Genomic DNA, 12,205 nt, shown 5'->3' with positions numbered 1-12,205 from the left:
CAATAACATTTGGCAACATGTTGTGCAATGCAATACGCACGGACACATTAGCCAGAGTTTCCTTGTCCCAGACCCAGTTACCGCTTGATGGTTAATGGATTTCATAAGATGACACATTTCTTTGCAAGGTGTGTTTAAGGTGAGACTCACTTGATGAGAATCAGCACCTCTGTCTAATCTCAATATCCTCTTACGTCATATCCTCTTATTGACTCATTTTGTTAACATGACCTTGTGCTCCAAACAAGCCTATGTTCTAATCTAGGCTGTACTGTTGCCTTCTTGCCAAAGTGTCTTCTATGGTACAGAGATCAAGTGAAGACGACAATAGAAGACAGTGCAATGTATACAAAATTACTTCAGGCCAAGGAGAGAGATTCTGTTTTTTTTCCTCAAATAAAAGATGGTGCTTTGGTTTATTTGTTCTAGTGCAAACTTGACAGTATGGTTCTGACACTAGGCTTATAGGCTGTTTCTGCTCTTCTGAGACGGCCAAACCGGTCTATCCTGACAGGCGGCCAGAGAGTCAGGGACCCACCTTCAACGGTGAAGAGTCAGTTAGTTTTGTAACTGCTATGCCTTGGCTACACACCCCCTGAAGCAGGACTCAACGGATTGCTCACAATCACTGTGTGTGTATAAACAAATAGGCTGTCTTATTTTGGTTTTAACCACAACATGCATATTTGGTAGTATCTATAAAAAAGTGAGAAACTGTTAACTGGACTGGATCGCCTTACAATATAGGCCTAACCACATTCGTCCAGACTCATACAAGATGCAGTCTGCTATATTTATGATCAAAACAGCAGCGACCACAGACTATAGGCTGGAACGTCAGACACAGTGTAAACTGTCTGTTTGCAGTGTATGTCTAGGTAATCACCAATTTATCACCATACACCTGATAGGCTTATACTCTGCTTTTCAGTTTTTCTCCTGTAGGCTATTTGGTGAGTATCCGGTCCGCCTGAAACCATTTGTTCCCTTGCCACACCCAATCATTAGAGCGTCTGATAGAGATAGCCTCACGTGCGCATGTCCGAGAACCTAGCGGCAGCTCGGCTTAACACAACGCGGCGTGGATCTAACTGTTATTTGAGGCCAATTGCTTTGTAGTCTTTTGTGAAGTATGAGTCAAACTAATTCCTAAACTCGTGTCTCCTCTCCACTCTTTGCGTGCTCATGTCTACCCCCCTTCGCTCTGTTGCTACGTTGAGGCCCTGCCCTTTCTGTGTGATTCCGCCGACCGGCTTCCTGTGTTTGCGCGACTCTAAGCTCGATCTGGCGGAGAGAGAATCGGGACCCAAGGCTAGGCTAGCCTGCCACCTCAACATGGAGTAGTTTTGTCTCCTCGACAACAAAAGTAGAGCATTGCCGTGAATTATCATCGGCACTTTTTACACTGCTGAGGGAGCGGCCGCAAATGTGGAGATACGGCTTCGAGGATACCCTGTCACTGTAACGGAAGGATAGACATTGCGATTTTTATTTATTATTAAAAAGATGGCGAACGACTCCCCGGCTAAAAGTCTGGTAGACATAGATCTCTCCTCATTGCGGGTGAGTATTGGAAGAGGGGGTTACAAGGTTTAATTGATATTTATTTATGTGTTGTCTTACGAATCGAATGTTTGTTTACTTAGTTGAAAATTCGAGTGAGTATTGTTTTTTTATGTCGCTTCAAGCAAGTGTTGGACAATGTATTTCTCACTATTTTGACGAACAGAGTGCTATCGCCGCCGAGTTGTGAGCTTTCCTTTGTTTGCAATGCATTGGCATGTGTATGCGATGAGCGCAACAGCTGCGTTTATCTTCGTCTAGCTTAAGCTCCTCTTGACTGACTAATGATTTGTATTATTCTTTATCTGATTTGAACCATTTTTGACAAATCTGAACATTTCTTTGTTTGCAGGATCCTGCCGGGATTTTTGAATTGGTGGAAGTGGTAGGAAATGGAACCTATGGACAAGTATACAAGGTTGGTTCCTCTTAACCAAGTTTCCCTAGGCTCCGTTTATAATTATTGCCCCATGAAATGTGTTGGAAACAAATAATCTCTGACTGTAGTTTCACCTTTCAAATAAACATTTAACTAGTAGGCATTGGCCGTACATGCTCACTCCAAATATGGCATCGAGAGTTTGATTATTTTTCTGTAGCTCGTCATTTCCACCCAAAGCAGTGCTGATGATCGCACTTAGTTATTTTTCATAGAACGTGCCCGCATCATTGTCAACAGGCTGGGTATAAGGAGAAGGAATTTAAGTCAGCTGGATTTAGCCTCCCATCTGCTGTGATTTTTTTTTTTCTCTCTGTCTAGTCATATTCTGTCAGTTATTTGTTCTGGTGCTTGATTATGAATTATGTAGCCTAACTCACCAGAGATGAATAAGACACCAAGAATCTCCCGGACTGGATTCTCTGGGTAGCAACGCCTGTGGTACCCTCTCTCGTCATATCCTGTTTTTGAAGCTTGGGAAATGTGTGTTAGGACCAGGAAATATTACTAAACCAAATATGCTTGGCCATGTGCCTTCCCATGTAGATAAAGGCCCAAGGAAAATGTTAAATTGTCAAGTTGTCCTTACCCAGACGTTTAACCTTACAGTTGAACGTTTGGCTCACATGTAAATGTAAACTCAAATGCATAATTATTGTGCAACCAAGACTAATCACTACTCAAAACATAGAAGAACATGCCTTGTTCTTGAGTGCATTGTTAACAATGCAAGCCTTATTCTCTATGATCAACTGCCCCACCTCATGATCTTGCTCTGTGCAGATAAGAAAGCAGCAGCAGCAAAGTCTAATTGTGACTGAAGAAGGCCTCATATTGGCAAGCCAAGCCAGTCAACCTTTTCCATGAAAAGCACTCCTGCTAACTTCAGTTGCACCTCTCCTTGAACGTCTGCCGCTCTGCAGTGCATAGCCCCCCCCTCTCCGAAGTTAAGAGGTGGATGTGGACACGGTTGTTTACCTGAAGTTTTTCCACCTCCAAGTTAACTTGAATCAGCTCTGACTATCAGCTGTAACCCCATCATATGCATTGCTCTGTCCCCTTTGTGTTGGCAGCAAGCATTTAGTTGAAGAGTGTCAAGTTGTGTCCTTTAGAGTGTATCTGAGGAAAGCCGTTCTGGGTAACCTGTGTTGATCCCTCGTCAACAGTAATTATGCAGAAAGGGCTGAAGGCTTTTCTTTTTCTGGGGACTTTTATCGCTGACTAAGACCAAATGAAAGATGTGACTTCTTCTGGCTCTCTAGAATAAGCGATAGAGCACCACTTGTGCCAGAGCAATAGGTCTACTCTACATGACTGCACTGAAGAATAATCATCTTCCTAACGTTTATTCAACTAATCCATCTTCAGAGTACTGGGGACGTGTGACTTGGGTTAAAAATGTCCCCTAATGGAAAACTGGCGTACATGCCATCTCTATCCCTTATGAACAGATGGCCATGTGGACCTGAGCAGAGAATTTCCTTTTTCTCTTTCTTTCTCTCTTTCTTTCTCTCTCCTTTCTCTCTCTCTCTCTCTCTCTCTCTCTCTTTCTTTCTTCTCTCTCTCTCTCTCTCTCTCTCTCTCTCTCTCTCTCTCTCTCTCTCTCTCTCTCTCTCCCCCTCCCTCCGCCTTTTTTTCGTCTTACTCTCTCTTCCCCTCCCATTGCCGAGATAATGACATGGCTTTTGGAATGGGAGCTGCGGCTGAATTGTTTGTAACAGAGAAGAGTAGGCTGTACATTATAGCTATTTATAGATAAATAAGTGCGTTAGCCTTTGCATCTCTTTCAAGCTGAGTTAAACATCTTTCGTGAAGGACCCAGGATGGCTTACTAATGTGTTCATTCAGAGAAATACAGTGTAAGGGATTTATTAGTGGTCATCACTAGTATAGTGAAAATGTGCACTCAAAGCATGACTTCATGCAATGGCGTCCCAAGGCAGCTACTTACATTTTGTCAAAGCAAATCCATGTTTGTTAGGGATGCACCACTAGCCAGAACTGAATCATAATAGAATAGGATGTTTTCTGATGAGAGACACAATATTTAATTCTTTTGGAAAGGATCTAGGATTTTGACCTGGCAACGTCCCTTAGCTAGAAAGCCACAGTCATTTTTGTTTGACGTTTTCCTAATTGGATCCTTTTTCCTGCGTTGCTGCTAAAAGCTGAAAAGTTGGATGCGCTTGCTGGCAACATGTCCGAGTAAACGACTTTGCCAGAAGAGCTGTTCATTTCAATCAAGAGCCCCCCTCCCCCCGCCCCCCGCCCCAATCTTTCTGAGATTGTGTGTTAGTGAAAACAGTGCTTATCTGTCTCAACCTCTTTGATTGGACAGTGCATCTGGTCTCTCCTTGGTCTGACCAATGGTCAGGCAGGACAGTGGCAGGCGGCGCTGGCTGGCTGAGCTGCAGCTGTGGGGTTGGGGGCAGTGGGAGGGGTTCATTACAAAGGTGTTTTTGTTTGGCTTTCTGTGGCGCTTTCGGCCTGGCCGCTCGGCCGATGGGAGAGCGAGTGGGGAGGAAGAACGGCCCTGTCTCTGAGTCTTTAAATGGGGAAAATTACCCAGTGGGCAGTTCAGGCCTCGACTAACTGAAACACTCTCGATGTCTGTGTGTGGTTGAAAACTTCTTTTCTAGTTTACTGTAGGTATCTGACTTTGTCAGTGTGTATGACCAATGATCATCTATTTTGTTTAAAAATGGAGGTGTACGTGTTTGTTTTCTAAACCAAGTGTAAATTTGCAGTGTCATTTCTTGTCTTGCCAATGGTCTCTCTCTCTCTCTCTCAGAGAAAGTTTGTTATCCCAGTATACTCAGTGCCTACTGTTCAACTTTGCCTGTTCGAGGACCTTACTAATTCAGATTGTGTGTGTGTGTGTGTGTGTGTACATGATAACGTAGAGGACTGTGGTGTAAATGGGCATGATGGTTGCAGTCTGTGTGTTTGGTGCATACTACATAACATGCATAAACATTAGTGCATAACATTAGTGCATAACATTAACTGGTTGAAAGAGGAGTGCAGTTGCTGGTTCCGGGCCAGTAGTGGGCCCGATGTGGGCCGGATCCGTGCCGGGTTGTGGTGGACTGAGCAGAAATGAGTGGGGATGTTGGTGACTGAAAGACTTGGTGAACAAGGGCTCTGCTGCGTGTGGTTTCGGAGGCCTTTGTGTGGGTGAATGAGGACCACACACACAGATTACCTCACCCACACGCGGTCCTTCCCCTTGCCTTTTCCTATCGCTTAAAAAAAAGCCCTCCATCAGTTTTTCCATCCCCTCTGTCTCTGCTGGGTTTCAGGGCAGTTTGGAGAAACTTCTTCTCTTTTCTCTCTGGTTCTTTTCTTCCCTCCGCTCGTCTGTGGGCTTCTGCTTCTGTGTGTTTTGTGTCTCTGTTTCTGCACGACGCATACTGGACATGATCTCCCAACCTGTGGGACCGTGTGATGGTTTTCTGTCGTCGCACACTCTGGCTCCAAATGTATCATTTATTGGCTAACAATTTGGCTGGGAGTTCCTTCAGATCCAATTTTCAGTGAAAAACAACAGCACACACATAGAAGACAATACACCTGATGATCTGTAGTGTGTCACATGACCAATAAACAACCCACACAGGTTTCTATCAACCTAACATTTGGCGTCTTCCCTCAGGGATGTAGCAGCTCTTTAGTATTTCAGTCTGGGTGCAACTTCTCAGAGACATCCAGACGTTTTATGTCAAACTGTACATCACCGAGGTTTCGAGCTGTCTTGCCAGCGAGTTTGTAGTGCTGGAGCTGTGCTGAACCAGATTGTCACAGTGCTTTATGTTCATGGCCTGCTGGCAGCTAAAGTCCCATCGCACAGAGGGCAATTAGTTAAACACATAGCCTGGCGTGATGGACAAGGCAATCTTTAATATGGACTATAACTTATCCTAAAATCAGCTCAGACCTCGTTCGGGTGTGTTTGTTGGTTTTTGCAGCTGCAGTTTTGGACTGCGTGCACAGCCTCTTAATGATCTTCCTATGAATGCGGGTGCATCAAGTTCCCAAGTGTGTTTCTAATGAAGTGCACTAAGGAGGAGGTCCCAGAAGAGAGCGAGCGTAATGAAACCATGCTGGAACTCCAGCGCTCCTAAAAAGCCGCTTCCTGGTACTCATTAGGCCTGATCTGAAGGAAATCTGGATCTGCTGGAGCAGTTTGTCTCCCCATCACATCTCGTTCCAAGGGAGTCCTCCGAAATTACTGCCTCTGAGAGAACATCAGTGGGCAGGGTTGCCCTCTTGCTAAGGGTTGCCTGCCTCAAGGAAAAGTTGGCCTGATCCCTCCCACGCACTGTCGGCAGCTTTGGGGCATGTGTGTGTTTGCCCCAGAGTGAGATGATTGTGTTCCTTTTGGTGGACGAGGCCTAGTCTGCACTCTTATTAATATATATCAAAGGTAATGTTCTGATTTTTATTTTCTGTCAAAGGTATTCTTGAGTTGTAAATTGTGTGCTCGTGATGTAAGCTGATCAGAGCAAGACTGTGGAGTTGGGGTGGCACCTCTTTGTGTTCGTGTAACGGTAGCTAGCTGGTACCATGGCTGTGCAGGATTTGCGTCAAGTAAAACCTCCCTCTCGACACCTCGAGATGTGCTAGTAAGAGATGTTAGCACTCATGGGTTTTAGCCCCCTTGCTAGGACGCCTGCAACCCAGTCTGAGATGCCGCAAGTTGCAGGCCGATTCTGGGCAGTTGCAGCGCTCAAACACAACGCAGTTACGTAAGCACTGCTTTTTTTGTTTGTCCTCAGCCTTCCCCCATGACCCTTGCATTGATTTCTGTACAGTTGTAATGAGCACAAATGCAGAAGCACAGACAGGGTTCCCACGCTCATAGAAAACCTGAAAAAGTAATGGAACTGCAGAGGAATTGTAAAATCCCATTTATTCGTCCAGGCCTGGAGAAGTCATAGAATTCAGCAAACGACCCCTGACCTCTAGACTAATCGTTTCATACGACTTTGCTGCTGTACCTTCCCCTGGTCTGGATGGGGTGCTGGGTGGAGGTTTGGATGGCACGCTGCATCCTCCCCTGGGTGGAGGTTTGGATGGCACGCTGCATCCTCCCCTGGGCGGAGGTTTGGATGGCACGCTGCATCCTCCCCTGGGCGGAGGTTAGGATGGCACGCTGCATCCTCCCCTGGGCGGAGGTTAGGATTGGCATGGGGTGCTGTGCCCTCTCCCCTGGGCGGAGGTTTGGATGGTCTGCGGCTGGAGAGGCGCCTCGCTGGGCATCAAGGGGTGCCTGAGGAGAGACCTGGAGGAGTTCATCACTCTGGCCGTGGACCAGCTGGCAAGAACAGCTGCCAGAAAACAGCCTGATGGCTCAGCAACGAAAAGCAGAGTAATGATTAAATTAACGCGGAATGAATTATTAGGACACACTGTCTGTCTGTCTGTCTGTCTGTCTGTCTGTCTGTCTGTCTGTCTGTCTGTCTGTCTGTCTCTCTTTTCTCTCTCCCTCCCTCTCTCTCGCTGTGGTAAGGGGTTAGTCAGCCGTATTATGGCCTTATATAGCCAGACCAGTGGATTGGACACACACACACACACACACACACACACACACACACACACACACACACACACACACACACACACACACACACACAGTCCCTTGCCCTCCCCGGGGTATGCCAGGCTTTTCCCATACACTCTCCTCTCTGGGTCTGAAAGAGCTGCTGGGTGACCAGTAGGGCTGTCACTTTTGTGAAAAGATCCTGTTTGATTTTTGAGACATAAGTGAATCGATTTTTTTATGTCTAAAGACATTTCCATTTTCAACGCCAAATATAGGCCAATCCACAAACAACTAACAGACATTAGGACAAACGTAAAGAGGGCGCTTGTAGACGCAAGTCAGCAATATTTCTGATTTATTGGCGTGAAGTTTCGTGCACAATGACACAATCACAAAGGAGTGCAACATTCTCGAAAAACAATAAGCCGAGTGGACTGCCATTACATCAGTGACAAACATGACTGCAGGCTTCAACGTAGCCGTGTCTGTGTTTACGATTAGACGTAGCACAGTTTGCATAGCCTACCGCTTTGTTCTTCTCCATAGTTTGATATACCAAAAATCCGAAGTAGGCCTACTTCCACATCGAACTCAAGTTATTAGGGCCTATCACTCGTCTCTACATGTCGCACAGGTTGATCGCGTTGTCCTCCATTTTTTGGCTAAACACGAGCAGCACAGCAGCTGATTGAAACAGCTGTTTCTGGTGCGTAAAATTGTTGGGAATTTTCTTTTTAGCTTTCGCAATGCTTACTGCACTTCGGAATTATTTTATATTCTTATATTCTTGTTTGTGAATTTTGTTACATTTATCTTTTTTTATTTGTTTAATTCTTTTAAAATTAATAGTGTACATATTTGGTTAAAATTGATTCCCTATTTTAGTTTTCGAAACTTGTGTTGTTTGGTCCAATCGATTTTTGAACGTAAAGTGACAGCCCTAGTGACCTGGCGTCCTAACTCTTTATACACACACACACACACACGCAAGCACTCTGACACTCTGGCATGCATGGGGAAACAAAATATTTCCCACTTTTGTTTCTGACTCCACCTCTTTTTTTGGAATCTCTGCCTTTGTGTGTAGACCCGTCGCACGTGATCTGTCACCACTCTGTTTCCTGTCTGCCATTTTTTGCCATTTTTGCTTCCTTTCCGTGATGCTGCTTTCTTCCTGGCAGACCCCCGCTTTCCACAATTCCAACTACGCATGCCTGTCCAAACTCAGACACTGATTTTATGTAGCCTCAGTATATCTGTGTGTATGTACTACTACTAGATTAGGCTCCAGACTGTGTGTGTGTACTACCAGATTAGGCTTCAGTCTGTGTGTGTGTGTGTGTGTGTGTGTGTGTGTGTGTGTTTGAACTACCAGAGTAGACTCCAGGTAACAGACCAGCCATAAATATCTTGGCCCGTTTTCTGTCAGACTGTGTAGCCCACAGGTCGTGCTGGGTTGGTTGGGTCCTAGCACCTGCCACGTTCCACCCCCACCCCCTTCCCATTCCTGCAGTCTGTACCGGGCACCAGCGGCCTGAATAATTTACTTGCCGTTATGGCCGTTACGTTATTCGACAGTTATGGCCGAATTTTCGATGCAAATACACACCGAAATTCGTTAAGTCTCAAATTTTTCATGGTAACAAATTTCGTCCTCGATGTGTGAAGACTAACTGATGTAAACATGTAACCTATATAACCTAGGCCTGATTTGATGCTCCAGTTTAAGACCTACATTTAAGCTAAGAGATGCGTAGAGGTGCGATATGCGTTTGTTGTTGGTTTCAGTGTGCACAACCTTGTATTGTCAGCTTGCGTTTGTGTGTGTGTGTGTTGGGGAGGGCATTGGCTTCATTCCACACTTAGCCTGTCGTCCCAGTGATCATTAAGAAAAGCCTTTGGCTGCTGTTGAGTTGCTTGGTCCCATGGCAACTAACGAATCAGGAAAGGTACTATATTTGGCCTCTGTGTTGTACTGTGTGTGAGTAGGTGCGTGTGTGTGTGTGTGCGTGTGTGTGTGTGTGTGTGTGTGTGTATGTGTGTGTCCGGATGCCATACGCTGTTGTTTTTTTTAGGCTTTATCTAGATGTATTCAGAGGTGTAGTTTTCTTGCTCAGCCTTTTGTGTAATGTGGCCGTCTGCCCTTAACATCTGGCCTGGGAGCAGATCTTTGCCATTATGAGCAAAGCTTTGAATCCCTTGTCCCCAAACCAGTTATGGAAGAATCTGCTGCTGGACACTAGCTATGTAGCCTTTTACGCAATTATCATTTGTGTATCAAATGTCCCCATAACACCCTCCCTTTCCTCCTCCTGAATCTTTATGAATTGAATGTATACCAGAAATGTCGCCTGCTTCTGACCTGGAGCAGGAAGTGAATGTGGAGCTGAGTGGACAGACCACTGAACAGTGGCAGGAGTCCGACAGCACATAACAGCACACAGAGCATAGAACAGCACAGAACCTAGAACAGCACAACACAGAACAGCACACAGAGAACAGAGCAAAGAACAGGAAAGAACACATAACAGAGCACAGAACAGCACAGAACACAGAACAGCACATAGAGAACAGAGCACAGAACAGCACAGAACCTAGAACAGCACAACACAGAACAGCACACAGAGAACAGAGCAAAGAACAGCAGAGAGCACAGAACAGCACAGAACCTAGAACAGCACAGAACCTAGAACAGCACAGAACCTAGAACAGCACACAAAGAACAGAGCAAAGAACAGCAAAGAACACAGAACAGCACACAGAGAACAGAGCAAAGAACAGCACAGAGCACAGAACACAGAACAGCACACAGAGTACAGATCACAGCACAGCACAGCACAGGCCCTAGCTAGTTGTGGGCCCCAGCCATCCTCTTAGCACAAGCTGCCTAATGCTGTCTAATACTCCATATGGCCATATGGAGCAGGACTCCCTGGGCGTGGAGGGAGCGGGAGACCATAGGCTCTGAGAACTGTGTTGGGGGGCTGGGTGTACTCGGAGTTCAGCCTGGGGGGGGGTTGGGTCCATTGGCTGGAGAACTGTGTTCGGGGGCTGGGAGAACTCGGAGCTCTGCCTGGCCTGCAGCACAGAGAGCCTAGCAACAAATCGCTGGCCGTGGGCCGTGCTGACTTGGGTTGTTCACATGACTGGTTAGAAAAGCTGTGCCTTTGACACCCTGCACTTTAGTGATCAGTTTAAGATGCTGTCGCATTGTGTTGTTCGATTAAAAACAGACAGATTTAAACCCACTAAACTCGAGATGAGTTGGCCAGAAAACAGAAAGAGAAACCCGATGCCAGGGAAAACAGCGGCTGTAATTGGTGTGGGGGAAAACGGGAAGGTTTTCATTGGCCCAGTTGCATGAGATGTGAGGTTTGACTGGAAAAGAGGGGGGGGGGGGGGGTGAACCCGAGCAGAGTTCTGTTTTGTTTTGAACCCAGTGAAACGGGAGAGGAGCAAAAATGGAAGTATGATCTCAGTGCCCTCAGCTACAGTTCCTCAGCCTGAGCCCCCTGAAAACTCTGAGAACACAACATGGGCTTCTCTTTTTTTTTTTCCCCTTCTCCTAACTGTTTTGTTGGCTTGATGCTAAACACGGCTGTGCTCATCGCTCATAGCAGGCTGGATAACTGGACTCTCGTCTGACTGGCAAGGGCTGGCCTAGCCCTCGTCACCAAATGGCGGTTGAGTCATCTGTTTCTAATCACTCAAAGGTCTCATTTATTGTCTAAGAATGCTCGCCCTCCCTCCCTCCCCCCTCTCTCTATCTCTCTCGCTCTCTCTCTCTCTCTCTCTCTCTCTCTCTCTCTCGCTCTCTCTCTCTCTCGCTCTCTCTCTATCTCTCTCGCTCTCTCGCTCTCGCTCTCTCTCTATCTCTCTCGCTCTCTCGCTCTCGCTCTCTCTCTCTCGCTCTCGCTCTCGCTCTCTCTCTATCTCTCTCGCTCTCTCTCGCTCTCTCTCTCTCTCTCGCTCTCTCTCTCTCGCTCGCTCGCTCGCTCTCTCGCTCTCTCGCTCTCTCGCTCTCTCTCTCTCGCTCTCTCTCTCTCTCTCTCTCTCTCTCTCTCGCTCTCTCTCTCTCTCCGCCGTTAGCTTCTGCCGTGCCTCCACAGCCCTGGTTGTGCTTTTAACAGGCGTCTCAGTCTCTGCCTCTGTCTGCTCTCTAGGTCGAGAGGGTTGGGTTGGGTCCCCTGGAGGCCATCTGATGTATGACAGTTATCTGCCCCCACCCCCTCGCCAGCAGCAGTCGTTTGCATTTGGGCTGTTTACTTTTGAATCACTTCCTGCACACATGCTCTGTTGGTTAGGCGCCGAGCTGAACCCTCCTGCGCTGTGGTTTACCCTCCCTGCGCCCGTGACAACGCACGAGGGTGTTAAGGATTTAATGATTTACTTGTAAATTGCACTGCATTTTGTTGTCTTACTGCATTTCGTTGTCTGTACTTGTACTCTGCACAATAACAATAAAGTTGAATCTAATCAAATCTAATCTAAAAGAAGGCCCAACTCGGGGGGGATGGGGGGGTCTATACTATAGTCTTATGATGATAGATATTGTTAAGTGTATGGCTCCCGACACTAGTCTTTAAGCAGCTCTTGTCTGGGTTTGACTGGATATTGTCTTGATCCCCACTACCAGACATACCGTGCAGCACTCTGCT

At 46.5% G+C, this 12,205-nt stretch overlaps 1 long non-coding RNA gene across 1 annotated transcript; it reads left to right on the top strand.

The window, feature by feature from the left end:
• The first annotated feature begins 1,002 nt into the window (after nucleotides 1-1,002).
• Nucleotides 1,003-11,992, top strand: LOC121698022. Its single transcript, XR_006026674.1, has 3 exons — nucleotides 1,003-1,563; nucleotides 1,916-1,981; nucleotides 11,711-11,992. It is a non-coding gene; the product is annotated as an uncharacterized LOC121698022 (long non-coding RNA).
• The last annotated feature ends 213 nt before the right edge of the window (nucleotides 11,993-12,205 follow it).

The sequence above is a fragment of the Alosa sapidissima genome, chromosome 23 (genome assembly GCF_018492685.1).
Source record: "Alosa sapidissima isolate fAloSap1 chromosome 23, fAloSap1.pri, whole genome shotgun sequence".
Classification (NCBI taxonomy): domain Eukaryota; kingdom Metazoa; phylum Chordata; class Actinopteri; order Clupeiformes; family Clupeidae; genus Alosa; species Alosa sapidissima.
Note: the sequence above shows the minus strand (reverse complement) of the source record. Positions and strands in the feature narration are given on the sequence as shown.